This window comes from Nicotiana tabacum, chromosome 1 (assembly GCF_000715075.1).
Source record: "Nicotiana tabacum cultivar K326 chromosome 1, ASM71507v2, whole genome shotgun sequence".
Classification (NCBI taxonomy): domain Eukaryota; kingdom Viridiplantae; phylum Streptophyta; class Magnoliopsida; order Solanales; family Solanaceae; genus Nicotiana; species Nicotiana tabacum.
Genome location: NC_134080.1, coordinates 113110081 through 113125789, shown reverse-complemented (window position 1 = coordinate 113125789; position 15709 = coordinate 113110081). Strand labels below are relative to the sequence as shown.

The 15709-nt window shown below is 40.7% G+C and overlaps 1 long non-coding RNA gene across 2 annotated transcripts; it reads right to left on the bottom strand.

Moving 5' to 3' along the window:
* Nucleotides 1-330: 330 nt before the first annotated feature.
* On the bottom strand, nucleotides 331-14805 carry LOC107787068 (uncharacterized). 2 transcript variants are annotated; one of them, XR_012709321.1, is made up of 2 exons: nucleotides 14116-14805; nucleotides 331-692 (listed from the first exon to the last, which is right to left on the bottom strand). It is a non-coding gene; the product is annotated as an uncharacterized LOC107787068 (long non-coding RNA). The 2 variants fall into 2 exon arrangements; XR_001648298.2 differs by having other exon boundaries at nucleotides 331-590.
* Between the last annotated feature and the right edge of the window lie 904 nt (nucleotides 14806-15709).

Here is a 15709-nt window from a genome sequence, read left to right as displayed (position 1 = left end):
AGAGAACAAGAATATAATGGTCCAATCATCAATGATGGAATAAAATCGCATGATAAAGAAGGAAATAAGTGAAATTTTTCCTAAACTCCATAGCTTCTGGAAGATAAGTACAGACATCTCCGTACCGATCCTCCAAATTCTATTAAGCTTGCTCGTGATTCATGAGACCTACGCAACCGAGTGCTCTAGTACCAACTTGTCACCACTCAGAATTCCCACCCTCGGGACCGTGATGGCACCTAACATTTCACTTGCTAGGTAAGCTAGCGTTAGAAATAATTTTTAGCCATCGTTTAACAATTAAAATTGAATAATAACCAAGAAATTGAATAACCTGAAATGAGTGAGTAATCTAAAATAAGAATGATATCTGGATACAATCTTGGAACTAGTGTCACAAGTACACGAGCGGCTAGAGTACTACAAATAAAAGTCTGAATGAAAGAATAACTGTCTAAAATATGGTAAACAGCTAGAGTGATATGAAAGTTGACTCCAAGGCTGCAAACGTCGTGCAGCTGTACCTCAAGTCTTCGTCAAGAAATTAATCTGAGCAATCTACTAAGCGCCGCTAGGATCGACTCCAAAATCTGCACAAGAAGTGCAGAGTGTAGTTTGAGTACAACCGATCTCATGTACTCTATAAATGCGAGCCTATCCTCGACGAAGTAGTGACAAGGCTAAGGCGTAACCTACAATAATATGTATGCAGTATAATCATAATAATAGGGAAGAAAAATAGGAAATAACAGCAAAGCAGTAAACTAATAAAAATAACTCAATCTTCGAAATCAGTAAATCCAGAAATATCAGTCCTCAAAATCTCATGTGATAAATACTGAAAGCTAACACAATACAATAATGAATACAACACACACAATATGTTGCGGCGCGCAACCCGATCTCATCGTACAAACACAAGCCTCCCTTATTTCACCATATCAATATAAAAAATAACATATAAAATCCATTGCGGTGGACAACCCAATCGCACCGTATGAATATCAAAATCCTCCCTTATTCAACCATATTAATATCAAGAATAACATGTAAAATCCGTTGCGGCACGCAATCCGATTCCACCATATAATTAGAATCAATATTATAATCTTCCCTTGTTTCACCATCTCAGCATCAAAATAACATATAAAATCCATCGCAGCGTGCAACCCGATCCATAAACAAATTCAATAGATGTAATCAATTCAACAACTCAATTCAGAAGAATCTCTACGATTAAAGAATATGAAAGCAAGGAAATAAAGGAACCCCGTATTAAATCAAGGAATGCTACAATTATTACAAAGAAACAAGACAAGCAAAATATATTACAGTTAAAGTGTACAAGTACGACAATTATGGCAAGTAGCAATTAATCATGGAATCATGGAAGAAACAAACATTTCAATACAAAAGTAAATAATTGACAAGTAACAAGTTACGACATAGAAAGCAACTAAAGAATGCAGCAGTTAAGATATAGAAAAGGATAATTAATGAAATACGAAAAAGCATGTAAACAATTAATTTGACGGTGTATATACACTTGTCACCTTGCATAATACGCCGTTAGACATGTAATTCACATAACATCTAGTTCAAGGGTTCTTAATTCCTTCGAGTCAAGGTTAGACTCACACTTACCTCGCTCCGCAATCAAATCAAATCTCAACCAGGGTGTTTCCCCTAAAATTCGCCAACAAAACCAATCGAATATAACCAAATTTGATTTAATATCAACAAACAATGCTAGGAAAATCAAATACAATATATAAAGTTATGATTTTTACACTTTTCCCAAAAGATCAACAAAAGTCAACCCCGGGCCCGCTTGGTTAAAACCCGAGATTCGGACCAATCCAATTGTCCATTCAACCACGAGCCCGATTATGTGATTACTTTTGAAAATTCGACCTCAATTTGAGGTCTAAATCTCAATTATATATAAAAAAAACCCTAATGCTACCAAAATCTCTAATTTTCTACCATGAAAGAGCATAAATTAAAGTTAGAAATCTATGGGGTTTTGATAGAAATGGAAGAAATTGAGTTAAAGTATACTAACCTACGAAGTGGAGATGAAATTTCTCTTCAAAATTGCTTCTAGGCCGCTCTAATGTGAAGATAGTGAAAAACGAAGAAAATCCCGTCTTTGAAAATTTAAATCACTGGCGTCAGGTGTTCATCGCATTCGGGAGACACCTGATGCGATCGCGAAGCAGCAACGGCCAAAGGCTTTTACATTCGTGAAGGGTTTCACGCATTCGCGATGATCTGTCCCCCTGGCCATTGCGTTCGCGAGCCTGGGCTCGCGTTCGTGTAGAACAAACCTCTGCTCCCCTCCCATACCCTCTTACTCTTCGCATTCACGTAGTGCTAGTCGTGTTCACAAAGGGTGATCCCACCATTACTTCGTGTTTGCATCCACAACCTCGCGTTCACAGAGAGGAAAATACACCCCAACCTAGATTACTCTTCGCGATCGCGGGAGTATCTTCGCGATGGCGAAGAAGGACACACCAGACATCAGCAGACTCAAAAGCCAGCAATAGCCTAAGTCCAAAAATCACTCTGTAGCCTATCCAAAACTCACTCGAGGCCCTTGATCTCCAAACCAAACATGCACACAAGTGTAATAACTTCAACTCGCCTGCGCGACCAAAACACAAAAATAACACCTACAATAATGAATCAGACACTGAAATGAATGATATTTTCAAAGAAACTCAAGAACATGCAATTTACAACCGGACGTCCGAATCACGTCAAATCAACTCCGTTTTGCATAAAATTTTGTAGACAAGTCATAAATAGTGAAACGAAAATATAGCAAGTTCTGGAACCTAAATCCAAACCCGGTTGCAACAAAGTCAACCTATGGTCAAACTTAGGAATTCCTTAAATCTTTAAATCGCTAGTTTTTAACAAATTACGTTAAATCAAGTTAGGGACTTCCAAATTCGATTCCGGGCATGCGCCAAAGTCCCAAATCACGACACGCATCCACCGGGTCCGTTTACATAAAAGGTTGACCGTAGTTAACTCAAATGAATTTTAAGGTAAAATTTCACATTTTCTTCAATTTTTCACATAAAAGTTTTTCGAAAAAACACATGGGATGCACACAAATTGAGGAAAGCTAAACGGAGCTATTCGAGGTCTCCGAACATAGAAATGAAGGCTAAAACTGAAAATGACCTATCGGGTCATCACAAATTCATGTTCGCGTGTGAGAGCCTGACTTACAAATGCGAGGCTCGCAATTGTGATCAGGTTCTCGTAAATGTGAGACCTGCAACTTGACACCAGCAACTATTGGGCACCTGTAGTTTCAAATGAGTCTGCCAAGCATCTGTAACTCACCCGAGCCCTCCGTGCTCCAAACCGAACATGCACAAAGTGTAATAATATCGTATAAATATGCTCGCTACCTCAAATCATCAAAATAACATTCTATAAACTTGATCGCTACCTCAAGAAAGTTAGGGATTTGAAAATTTTACCATTTCCAACTTGCAACGATACTCGTGAGAAAGAATATTAACTTATTTTTTCTGTCCAACTTTGAAATGCAAAGAAGAGGTGGAGACTGTTGCTGCTAACAAGATTAGAAGTTGACTTCTGAAATTAATGCGTATTAATGGTCTTATGGGTATGCAGTAGGTAGTCGTCCCCAGACTGGTAGTGTTATTTTCTTTTCTTCTTTTCCCATCTGGTGTCCGCATTTGGGCTCAACTATATTCGAATTTACATAAGAAAGTCTCACATAGGTCTATGAAAATTTCTTGTGATTCTCCTTCTTTCTTCGACGATGGCATATACGCATCGATAGGGAACCCAAAAAGAGCTAGTAAAAGGAAAGCGACATCATAACTTAATAGCTCCATTTCTTGTTCCTGAGCGGCATTAACAGAAAATGGAACTATCGAATCACTGGTGATTCGCTTTATCGGGATGGGAGGAATTGCAACATCGGCATTTCTTTCCTTCCCTAAATCCCCCATCCTCGGGTCCTGAAAAAGACACTGATCAGAGACGAAAATTATACTGGAGTTTAGGCTTTTTTTGTTAAGGAGCTCACGGACAAGAGATTAAAAGATGGAAGGAGGATTAGGGGTACGACAGATAAGAAGAGCGACCCAAAAACGGAAAGAAGAGTATGAGGGGTAAAATACTTCCTAACAAAGACGTGTTCATAGGCATAACTGAAATTCGAAACCTCTAATTAAAAATAGAGAAATAATTATCACTTCACCACAACCCTCGGTGATAGACTGTTAATGATATCCCACTAGATATAAAATTATCAACCCAAAGACATGGTTAGATTTATAAAATCTAGGACTAAATAATCCTCATATAAAAAACACAATGGCAATGACTTGAGATGACGTCTACCTCTTTTAATTCTTCATTCTTTTTTCGTTTTTCTTTTTTCGACAAGAAATGACTACATTTGTCACAGTAGAAAGATAATAGGGTAATGCTCTTTCCTACTTAACTTCTGATTTCAAAATTATTTTACTATTATATTTTGTTTTATTGAGCTAATTATTCGACTAACATCCTTTAAATTATCAAATCATGATTCATCTAAAAAGGAAGTTAGCCGCCCCTTATAACAACGCTATCATAAGATTGTTGACTTTAATTATTGAATTAACATTTATTTCTTTATGATGTAATGGAGGTCAGGTGTCATCACGAATTTAGCTTGATATGTCCGACATAATTCAGCATGTTCTTATTTTTGTCTTATATATCTGGTTTTGGCTGGATTTTGACAGGGTCATAAGGAAAATAAAATTTTACATGACTTTGTGCATGATTTCGAGTAGAATTAGTACGAGATAAAATGACGAAAGTGTTTACCCTTAAAGACGGAGAACAATTAAATTTGTAAATGATTTTAGCGAAACGCGGATTAATTCAATAAAAAAAATAAATTATGTTAGATTAAATAGATAAATGACGTAATAAATTGTCAAACCAATCAAGGGAAGTGATTCTGGACTCAGTAACAGCTTTAATGAAATGCCTACCTTCGATCCCGGCTCACGTTAATAGTGGACTAATGAACAAAAGTAAGAATTTTGAATAACAGAGCAAATAAGAGTATATTGCCTTGATATGCGTGTTACAATGCCCCTATTAAATAATCAGACCCATCTTTATACAGTAGGAGAGTTTTACTCTAAGTACAATTCCATAAAAGTAAAAATTATCCGTTTTACTAATCACTGATTTTTTATTGATACGTGCTGAGATTCGCGTCGTGACATCCGGTTGGTCACGGATATCGTGGCCTTTTGTTGGTCGTGCTTGATTATCTGGTAATGCTCTCCGAGGTTTTTGGGGTTCGAACCAAACCTGGGGTCGTGGCCCTGAACTTCCAAGGGTAGGCGTTTTGCACGGATCCCCGTTCGAGGGGCTCTTTGCCTCGATTCCGGTCCTTACAGTCATGTATCTTGCTCCGTTTATTTCATCAAAAACTGAGGCATCCCACCGGCTTGGTTTCACCCTTATACAGATAGTCCCATCATTTCTCGGAGAGTACGTTTACGGAAACATCGAGAAATGATATGTGTACTTCTATTCCTTCTTCAATACACCATGACAGAAACGAAAAAGGATATAAAACGTCCCGTCAGTCGTGTCATTATGACTTCAAACGCGTGTCAACCATATGCAGGTCATCCCTAGATGTGAAACTGCGTGAAGCCTCTATAAATACTCCCCTCCTTCGTTTATTTTTTGACCTTTTGACCAAGCTTGTACCTTCGAGTCTTCCGAATATCACTGCCCTTCTTCATACTCTAATATATTTACCTCTGTTCTTCAAGATTTCTCAGTAAATTTCAAGCTTTTACTTATCTTATACCCAAACTAGCGCACTTGATTTTCTCAGTAAAGCTTTTATCTTTCATCTCCTAACCTTTCTTCATATTTTTCAAACTTTTTCTAGACAACAATGGCTAAAACTTCCAAAACTGTTCCCCAAAAGTCGCTTCCTCATCTTCACAACTGACCACTAAAGTCGAGGAGACCACTCTTGATATGGTCGTGCTCGAGAGATCCTCTCCAAGCGCGGTTACCAATGAACTGGCTACTGAGCCTCCCTTGAAAATGTTCGCTCCCAGGGGATGCTCAGTCGCAGATGACTGTGAGGTCAAAAATCCCTCGTTGGTGTTGCTCTATTATCAAAGACGTCCTTCCTGTGGTTCGAAAGGACTGTGGCTAGGTGGATAAGGACGTAGTAGTCCCCGGGCCCAAGGAAGCCATTACTACCCATGTGGAAGGGTATCTGAGTGTTTACACTTATCCATTCATATTGGGCCCAGTGGACCCAGTTATTTTGGACTTCTACAATAGGTATAACGTATGCCTCGGTCAGATCCACCCGTAGGTGTGGAGGATCTTAATCCTTCTTCGATACTTCGTGAATAAGCCTGAATCCCGTCGGTGCACCATCGATCACCTACTCTGCCTATACAGTTCCCGAATCTTTCGAGTAGGACTGATAAAGCTCACACTCCAGGCTAGCAAAGCCCCATTCTCGAGCATCGATGAGTACCTGGATCGAGGCCGATATGGACGTTGTGTCAGGTGAAGACCGTAGATTTGATACCTTCTGAGCTTATGCCATTCCCCGAGAAGTGGAATGTATCACGTAAGCACATCTTTCCTTTAAATGTCGATTTTATTTTCATCTCCTTTTTCCTCACTAGTATTTGTGGTGGTGCAGCTACTGCAAGAGTCCCAAACGCCATTCCTCGGTTCAAGGAGTGGATTGAGGGTATTTGTTCACAGATGCCTTATTCTAAGCGCACGTGGCGCGAACTCTCGAAGGGCCGCTGGGAGGCCCGTTCTCACGGTAAGGTATATTTCCCCGAATATGTAACATTAAGCTCCCCCTTTAGCATCATATTCTCATTTCCTCTCTTTCCTTTTCGCAAGCTTGCCTAAGACCATTAAGCTTAGGCCATCAGTAGGGGACGAGGACCTATCCGTTGATCCCTCCGCTTCGGGGTAGCTCAGGGCCGCAGTAGGAGAGAAGAAGAAAATGAAGGCTATGGATTTCCCGAGCTCAGAGAACGAGAAGCTAAAGAGAAGGTTGGCCCGTAAGCGGAAGAAGAGTTCTAGCTCCCGATCACCCGACTCGTAATCGCTTTTCTGGCTCAAGGATGAGCCCTAGGAAGGTGATATATTTGTGGCACGTAAGCCGACCTCCCCTGAAGAGTGGGTGGTAGCTGAGGGGGAAACAACGGAGGCTAATCCCCCTCAGGTTCGGGAAGTCGATGTAGAGGTGAGGGATGAAACCTCTTAAGATGTCAGCTCCTTTCCACCCGATGTCATAGAGATTTCGGGGCCGTCTTCATTCACTAAATCCATGTTTGACGAAGGCCGAGCGGTGAAGGAGCGATCCAACAAATGGGCCTATGGTGCGGGCGTTCCCCTTCATTCTTTTTTTGAAGGTGTGGACTCAACCGCTCCGAAAGACTTCTCCTGGTTGGGAAACTTGGAGGTGCCGAGGAAAGACCCATCTTTAGAGGTAGGCGGGCTAAACTCCAGCCCAAAATTAATCAACCAGTTCCCCGCACCGAGCATGGATTCCAGCCGTAAGAGATCAATAATCATCACCGTCTTAGAGGATGCCTGGGTTCTTTCTGCCCCCGTTGGAGTAGAGAGCTACCTCTGGTGCATGGTAACCGAAGAAGACCAGGCCAAAATAAACGAGGTGGATATGCGGTACTTGTTCTCGATGTAAGTTTTGTTTGAAACTTGTGGGGGCTCGAATTGACCGGAAGCTTTCCCCAAAGTGCTTTTTTAGATGTTTTTAGACTATGATTTTCCCGAGGGTAACCTTTGAACCGGTTTAAATTTTAAAGGCCTTATGTTTTGATTACGGGCTTCGGACGTCTCTGAGCTATTTTTAGAGTGGTCGTAGCCTTTTAAGTTCAGCCACTGCCTAATAGGCTTTGTACCTTCGGGCTTCGATAGCTTGAGCCATCCGAGCTTGTCTTGGATGACAGTCCTTGGTGGGGGTGATCAATTAGATCCGTATATAGGCTGCCCTTGGGCTCGATATCCTTATGGAACAAAATATAATAGTCTTAAGGGACAAAATATGTATCTTCAAGGTAGAACTTTCTTTCATTCCTGTGCGTAATATACAAGATTGTAAGTGTGCACAAGCTTTGTGTTACGACTTAGGTAGTCTATGCAGGCACGGTACATTTGATCATTTTACCCTTACAATAAATCCTATCCACTGAGCCTAGACTGTTCAAGCACAAAGTTTCCTTTCTTACTAAAAATTATTACCCGATGGTGATGGCCCTGAGTATTCGAGGTCAATCATTGAGAGGGCTCGAATGTTTTTGATGTGACCATTGACTCCGGTTCATAATCGGTCTTTCATTCTATGTTAGAACGATCTATTGTTGCCTCGTTAAAAGCCTTGCTGGAAAACCCAATTGGGACAAAATTAGTTCAAGGGAAAAAGAGTGCAACGCGTGCTTTCAGTCCTAACAACTACATCATCATTTGGTTGTTGCCTGCAAGTGTTAGTCCAATTCGCAATATATGTAATAATAAAAAAATGAATGGGGTCGTACCTTAGAAGTAGTATCATTTTAACTGGGTTACATTCCAGTTGTTCGGTAGCTGCTCACCATTCCCATTCGTCGAGTTTGTATGAACCTTTACCGGTAATCTCGATAATTCGATATGGACCTTCCCAATTCGCTCCCAACTTCCCTTTGTATGGGTTCCGGGGGTTCTGTGTCACCTTTCTTAACACCAAATCTCCAATATTAAAGCGTCGGAGGTTGGCTCTCCGGTTCTAATGCCTTTCGATCTATTATTTCTGGGCGGCCAATCGGACGAGGGCGGCCTCGCGCCTCTCATCCAATAGTTCCAGGCTCGTGCACATGGCCTCACCATTTGACTCTTCGGTAGCATATCGGAACCTGAAACTAGGTTCTCCTACTCGGTTGGTATTATTGCTTCGGCGCCTTAGACCAACAAAAAAGGGGTGGCCCCGATACTAGACTTTGAGGTCGTACGTTATGCCCACAAGACTTCGGGCAAAATTTCCTTCTATTTTCCTTTGGCATCAGCTACCTTTTCTTAAGGTTTTGGAGTATGGTCTTATTTGTAGACTCCGCCTGCCCGTTCCCACTAGGGTGATAGGGTGTTGATAGGATCATTTTGATTTTATGGTCCTCGAAAAATTTGCTTACCTTACTGCTGATTAATTTCTTCCCATTTTCACATATGATCTCAGCCGACATTGCGAACCAACATATTATGTGGTCCCAAATAAAATCAATAAATTATTTTTCTCTAACTTTCTCAAATTCCTGAGCTTTAACCCATTTAAAAAAATAGTCGGTCATAAATAATATAAATGGAGCCTTACCGGGTGCCCATGGCAGGAGACCAACGATGTCCATTCCCCATTTTATGAATGGCCAAGGTGACAAGACCGAATGCAGCAGCTCCCTGGCTGATGGATCATCGGTGCGTGCCTATGACAATCGTCACATTTCCGTACGAACTCCTTCGCATATTTCTCCATGTCGATCCAGTAATAGCCGACACTGATTATTTTACGAACCAACAATTCAGCCCCAGAATGGTTCTTGCGGGTGCCTTCGTGAACTTCCCTGGAAACCTATTCGGTGTCTCCTAGTCCCAAACATATGGTGAGTGGGCCATTGAGCGTTCTTTTGAACAGGGTGTTATCTTCAGATAGGCTAAACTTGGCCGCCTTCATGCATAGAGCTCTCGATTATTTAGGATCCGAGGGTAGATTCCTAGTCTTCAGGTAATATATATAGTTGTTTCTCTCGATGTGGCCTTCTTCCACTACTGATTTCATGAGTTGTATGATCATTCCCGAGCTGAATTGATCATCATAACCGACGACCCCAAGTTAGCCAGATCATCGGCTTCACTGCTTTGATCCCAAGGTACATGATGCAGGGTCCACTCCTAGAATCGATGTAGTGTTACCTGTAGTTCATCCAAGTATCTTCGCATTCGTACCTATTTCACTTCGAATGTCCCATTGACTTGATTCACCACAAGGAGAGAATCGCATTTAGCTTCAATTAATTCGGCCGCGAAGCTTTTAGGAAATTCGAAACCTGCAATCATGGTGTCATACTCGGCCTCATTGTTATTCAATTTCACAGTGCTAATAGATTGCCTAACTACGTTATCCTTGGGCGGCTTCAACACGATGCTGAGTCCAGACTCTTTTGCGTTCGAGGAATCGTCCGTAAAAAGGGTCCAAATTCCCAAGGAGGTCCTCGAGGTTAACAACAATTCCTTTTCGACTTCGAGTATTAAGGCTGACATGAAGTCGGCCGCAAAATCTGCCAAAATTTGGGATTTGATGGCGATTCGGGGTCGATATTCGATATCGTACCCACTAATTTCCATGGACCATTGAGCCAATCATCCCGATAGCTCGGGTTTGTGCATTATGTTCCTCAATGGGTAAGTGTCACGACACATATGTGATGGAATTGAAATTATGGCCTTAACTTCCTGGAGGCGCTTAGCAAAGCGAGCACCAATTTCTCATGGTTAGGATACCTGGTTTTGTCCTCGCCTAGAGTCCTGCTAACATAATATACGGGGAATGCGTACCTTCTTTTCGGACTAAGACTCCACTTACCGCTATCTTGGATACCGCTTGTACAGGTACAACTGCTCATTTGCCTTCAGAGTATGAACTAAAGGCAGACTCGAAAGGTACCGTTAGAGTTCTTCCAAAGCATGCTGGCACTCCGGGGTCCATGAGAAGGTATTCTTCTTCTTCAATTATAAGAAGAACCGATGGCTCTTAACGGAGGACCTGAAATGAACCGACCTAAGTCGGCTATGCGTCCGGTTAGCATCTAAACGGCCATAACATTGTCCACCATGATGATGTCTTCTATGGCCTTGATTTTGTCGAGATTGATCTTGATTCCCTGGTTGGGCACCATGAATCCAAGGAACTTCTCGAACCCAACTCCGTATGCGCATTTCTCTGGGTTCTGCTTCATATTGTATTTCTTTAGTATGTTGAAGGTTTCCTGCAAATGTTTCAAATGTTCCTCTACTCGTAGGGACTTAACTAACATGTCGTTAATGTAAACCTCCATTTATTGTCCTATTTTCTCTTCGAACCTCCGATTTACTAGGCATTAGTAAGTGGCACCTGCACTTTTTAGTCTAAATGGCATTACGTTATAACAATAGGTGCCATATTTAGTGATGAAGGAAGTCTTTTCTTGGTCGCCCGGGTCCATCCGGATCTGGTTGTACTAGGAATAAGCATCGAGAAAGCAGAGTATCTCATGACTGGCCATCGCATCGATCATGCGATCGATGTTAGGCAAAGAAAAAGTCCTTAGGGCATGCCTTGTTCAATTTTTTGTATTCTACACACATCCTTAATTTATTTCCTTTTTTAGGCACTACCACTACATTTGCTAACTAATCCGGGTACTTAACTTCCCAAATGGAACCTATTTTAAGGAGTTTGGATATCTTGTCTTTGATGAATGCATGCATTCTTGACTTCGGACTGAGGCCTCCTCTTCTGTTTAACCAAGTGAAACTTCGGATCCAAGCTCAGCTTGTAAGTATTTATTTTCGGCGGGATCCCTGTCAGGTCAATATAGGACCAAGCGAAACAATCTATGTTAGCTATAAGGAATTCAATGATTTTATTCCTGAGCTCGGGAGTTAACCCTGTGCCCAGGTATGCCTTCCGATCGAGGAGGTGCTCGATCAATATAACTTGCTCCAGCTCCTTAACCGTTGACTTTGTGGCATCAAAATTGTCAGGGGCTATGAAAGACCTGGGGACTCTGTGATCTTCATACTCGCCAGTCCCCTTCTTTTCTGGTTCGGTTGGGGCCGGTGTCGGTGATTGCTATTTGGTTTCTTCCTTGGTGACCAAACTCGGGTTCTCCGATGTTGAGAGTGCGGATATCCGAACCACCTCATCTATCGTGAACATTTCTTTTGCAGACGGTTGCTCTCCATAAACTGTTTTAATCCCTCCCGATGTGGGTAATTTCAACGCCTGATGTAGTGTCATGGGTACCCCCCTCATGTTGTGAATCCATGGCCTCCCGAATAGAGAGTTGTATCTCATATCTCCTTCGATCACGTGGAACTTTGTTTCCTGAATTGTTCTGGCGGTGTTTACCGGCAGAGTTATTTCCCCTTTAGTGATCTCACATGCGATGTTAAATCCGTTTAAGACTAGGTCTGCAGGCATAATTTGTTCTTTTAGACCCAGCTGTTCCATGACCCTCGATCTGATTATATTGGCCAAGCTACCTGGATCAATGAACACAAGCTTAACTCGAGATTATTTACGCGTACAGATATTACTAGTGCATCTTGTGTGGTTGCACGATGCCTTCAATGTCCTCATTATTGAAAGATATGGTTCCCTCCGGTACATAATCTCGAGTTCGTTTTTCCTTGTAATGGACACTTTAGTACATTTTAACATCGGCCCCCGGGAGACGTCAACCCAACCAATGATCATGTTAATGACGTGCTGAGGTTCCTCTTGCTTGATCTGCTTGTTGGAGTCCCTATTCCTGAAGTAATTTTTGACTCGATAACTGAGTAACTCTTGGAGATATCTGTTATTGAATAACTGGGCTACTTTCTCTCTCAGTTGTCGGCAGTCTTCGGTTCTATGACCGTGAGTTCCATGATATTTACACATTACGTTGGGGTCCGTTTGGGCAGGATGAGATTGTAATGGTCGAGGCCACTTAGTACCTTCGATGTGTCTGATAGATGATACGATGGCGGCAACATCAACGTTGAAGTTGTACTCTGATAACCTTTGTTCTTCTTTAGACCTGATGGGTCTATCAAAACTGCTTTTGCTTATGAGTCCCCGGTTATTATGACCTCGATCGCTTCTTCTTTCACTTCTCACAGTGTTGCGTCTGGACCCATTACCCCTTCGATCTTCATTGTTTGGTTGATACCGATCTCTGTTCGATCTTGGTTCAAGATCGATGTCTCTTTTGGATCTTTCACCAGTTCTGATGGGATAAACGGAGCCGGAAGGGGCACCTCCTTTTTACTATCTCGGAAGGGAGTATAAGGGAGTTTTGTCAAATTTAAGTGACAATCGAAACAGGATTATTTAAATTAAAATCAGATTCGCCACTTGGTATAATTTATAGTGTCCCAAGTCACTGATTTAAAATCCTGAATCGAGGAAATCGACTCTTATTTATGGTCTGCGAACACAGAAATCTGGGTAAGGAATTCTATTAACCCGGAAGAAGCTATTAGGCATTCCCGGGTTCTGTGGTTTTAGCACGGTCGCTTTGATCATACTTGGCTTAATCAAATTGTCTAATTACTTATTTTAGAACCTATGTGAATTTGCCTCTTTTAATTAAGAAATTATCTTGAAACGGGTCACGCGTACGTGTACCCATTTGTTTGGCACATCAAAAATCATGTCACGCGTGCGTGCCCACAATTAATAGCACTTTATTAATTATTAAGAGAGTTTGGCCAAAGTTGCGCGGACGCGTACCTCGATTTATTTTTAGAATCATTATTATGTCACGCGAACGTGTACACAATCACAATGATATTTTTAGAATTGGCAATACTAAATTAACTGTGAAAGTCTTTTATCGTTGTTCGTAAATAACAGCTAGGATTCCATCTTTATCCATATTACCAAAGGATACAAACTTTATTGCTATAAACCAACCTAAAATCAAGTGTAAAATCAAAAATACTAGATGCCTTTTGTAATATTATGCCATTAAATCCATCCTACTCCTAATGAAATTATTTAAAAACAAAATGATAAAACCAAAAATGACATGGAAGAAGAATAATAGTAAAGGGATAGGAAAACAAATAAAACGAACAGAAATCTGAAATAGAGATTAAAATTATTAAGTAGCCATTAGAAAATAGAGTTAATGAAGATTGTACTCCTAACTGGAACAACGCAGAGCTTCCGCAATTACTTCATTTAACAACATTATAAACCAAAAAAAATGATGCAAATTCATCACATATCTAAAGAAGAAGATCACAGGAACATTGTACCTGGAAGGAGCAGAACAGAGTTCCACAATAACATCGTGATAGACCCGCGAATCTGCCAGAAATCTCAGACTAACGCATCTTCGACGAACTCAGAATTCGCCGGAGGAACTCGAATCTCGTCGACAAACTCGAACTCAACTCAACCTCAATCGAACTCAAAAATTGAAACCAAGAACTCAGAATCGCAAAGAGGAAACATGAGACGTTTTCGTTTTGCTTAAGCTCAATCCAATTAACTTCTAAAACAGAGACTACTTACATGTATATATTCTGAAAATTCAGAGAAAACAAATAAAAACTTTCAGGTTAGAGCCTTCCTTTTTGATTTTTGTCTGTTTTGTACCTCTTCTCTTACTGTGCGTGCGTGAGTGTGTGCGTTTCCAGCTGGTTGTTGTAAACGGGAAGAAGTATAAGCAACGATGGGTGAAGGGAGGTGTGTTGTCCGGCGTGATGGGTGGTCTGTTGCCGGTCTTAGAGGTGAGGGGTTTTGGGTTGTGAAGATGGAAGAAGAGAGTAGGGGTTGTTTGGGTTGCTGAAGCTCAAAAAAATCGTTGAAGCTTGTGAGGTTTTGGTCTAAGTCTGGAGAAGACGAAGGTGGGGGGGGGGGATGGGGGTCTGTCCTTCAGCGGCAGATTTCTTCAGAGTCTAATAGGCATCTCGGTTTGTATGTCTATTTTTTGTGTATTTTTCAGCTCATTTAGTATTAGGTCTATGGGTCCTTTTATGCTTAGGGATTTTAGGGTTTAAAAAGAAAGATCTCATGGGTCTAATGGGTTTTTGGGATTTAACATTGAAATTGGGTTAGGTTCATGTTTTATTAGGTCTTAATTTTGGGGTAAGAAGAGTAAAATATGAAAATATAAAACTTACTCTTAATTAATTAGAATACACTACTAAAATAAAACTAGATATTAAAAGTGAAACTATATTTTTTGTATTTTTAAGATTATAAAAAGATAAAATAAGGTACTATTTTTTGTATTTTGTAATTTTATGAAAGGTACATAAAATAAAAATATTTTTTTAATTTAATTTCTGTGACGAAATAAAGTAAAAGAGTTAAAATTAGTTGAAATAACTATATTAAACCTAAACTAAGTATTTAAATGCTAAAATATGCAAAATCTTGGGGAGGGTCAAAAATCACATACCTACAGCTGCCCCTCTTTGAATGGAAATATGAAGTATTTTCAGACAAAGAACGACTAGACAGGTTTTTTTGACTCGACTCTTATTTAAAGAGACCAGAATCTAAAAGAAAGGAGAATGTGATCGAGCCCTGGTATCTGAGCTGCCTACATATCCTTGGCTATAAAGGAATCATGCCACGTGTAGTTAAGAAGTGAGTGAGATGATGGAGTATACCGAGGTGGAGAGCCGATCGAGGTGCCATTCCATCGAGGTTCTGGTCTACGGTCCTGTTATTACATCAAAATCAAAAAATGAAAAAGACTAACTAAGTCTGTCAACTATTAGTTATAAGATTCCTATCTATAAATCTTCTGAAGCTTGATCTTGAGTCTTGAATGGTTCTTCATGCAGATTTTGGATTTGAACCTTGACGCTTGCTAGTTGCAGGTGCTAGTTCATTCTT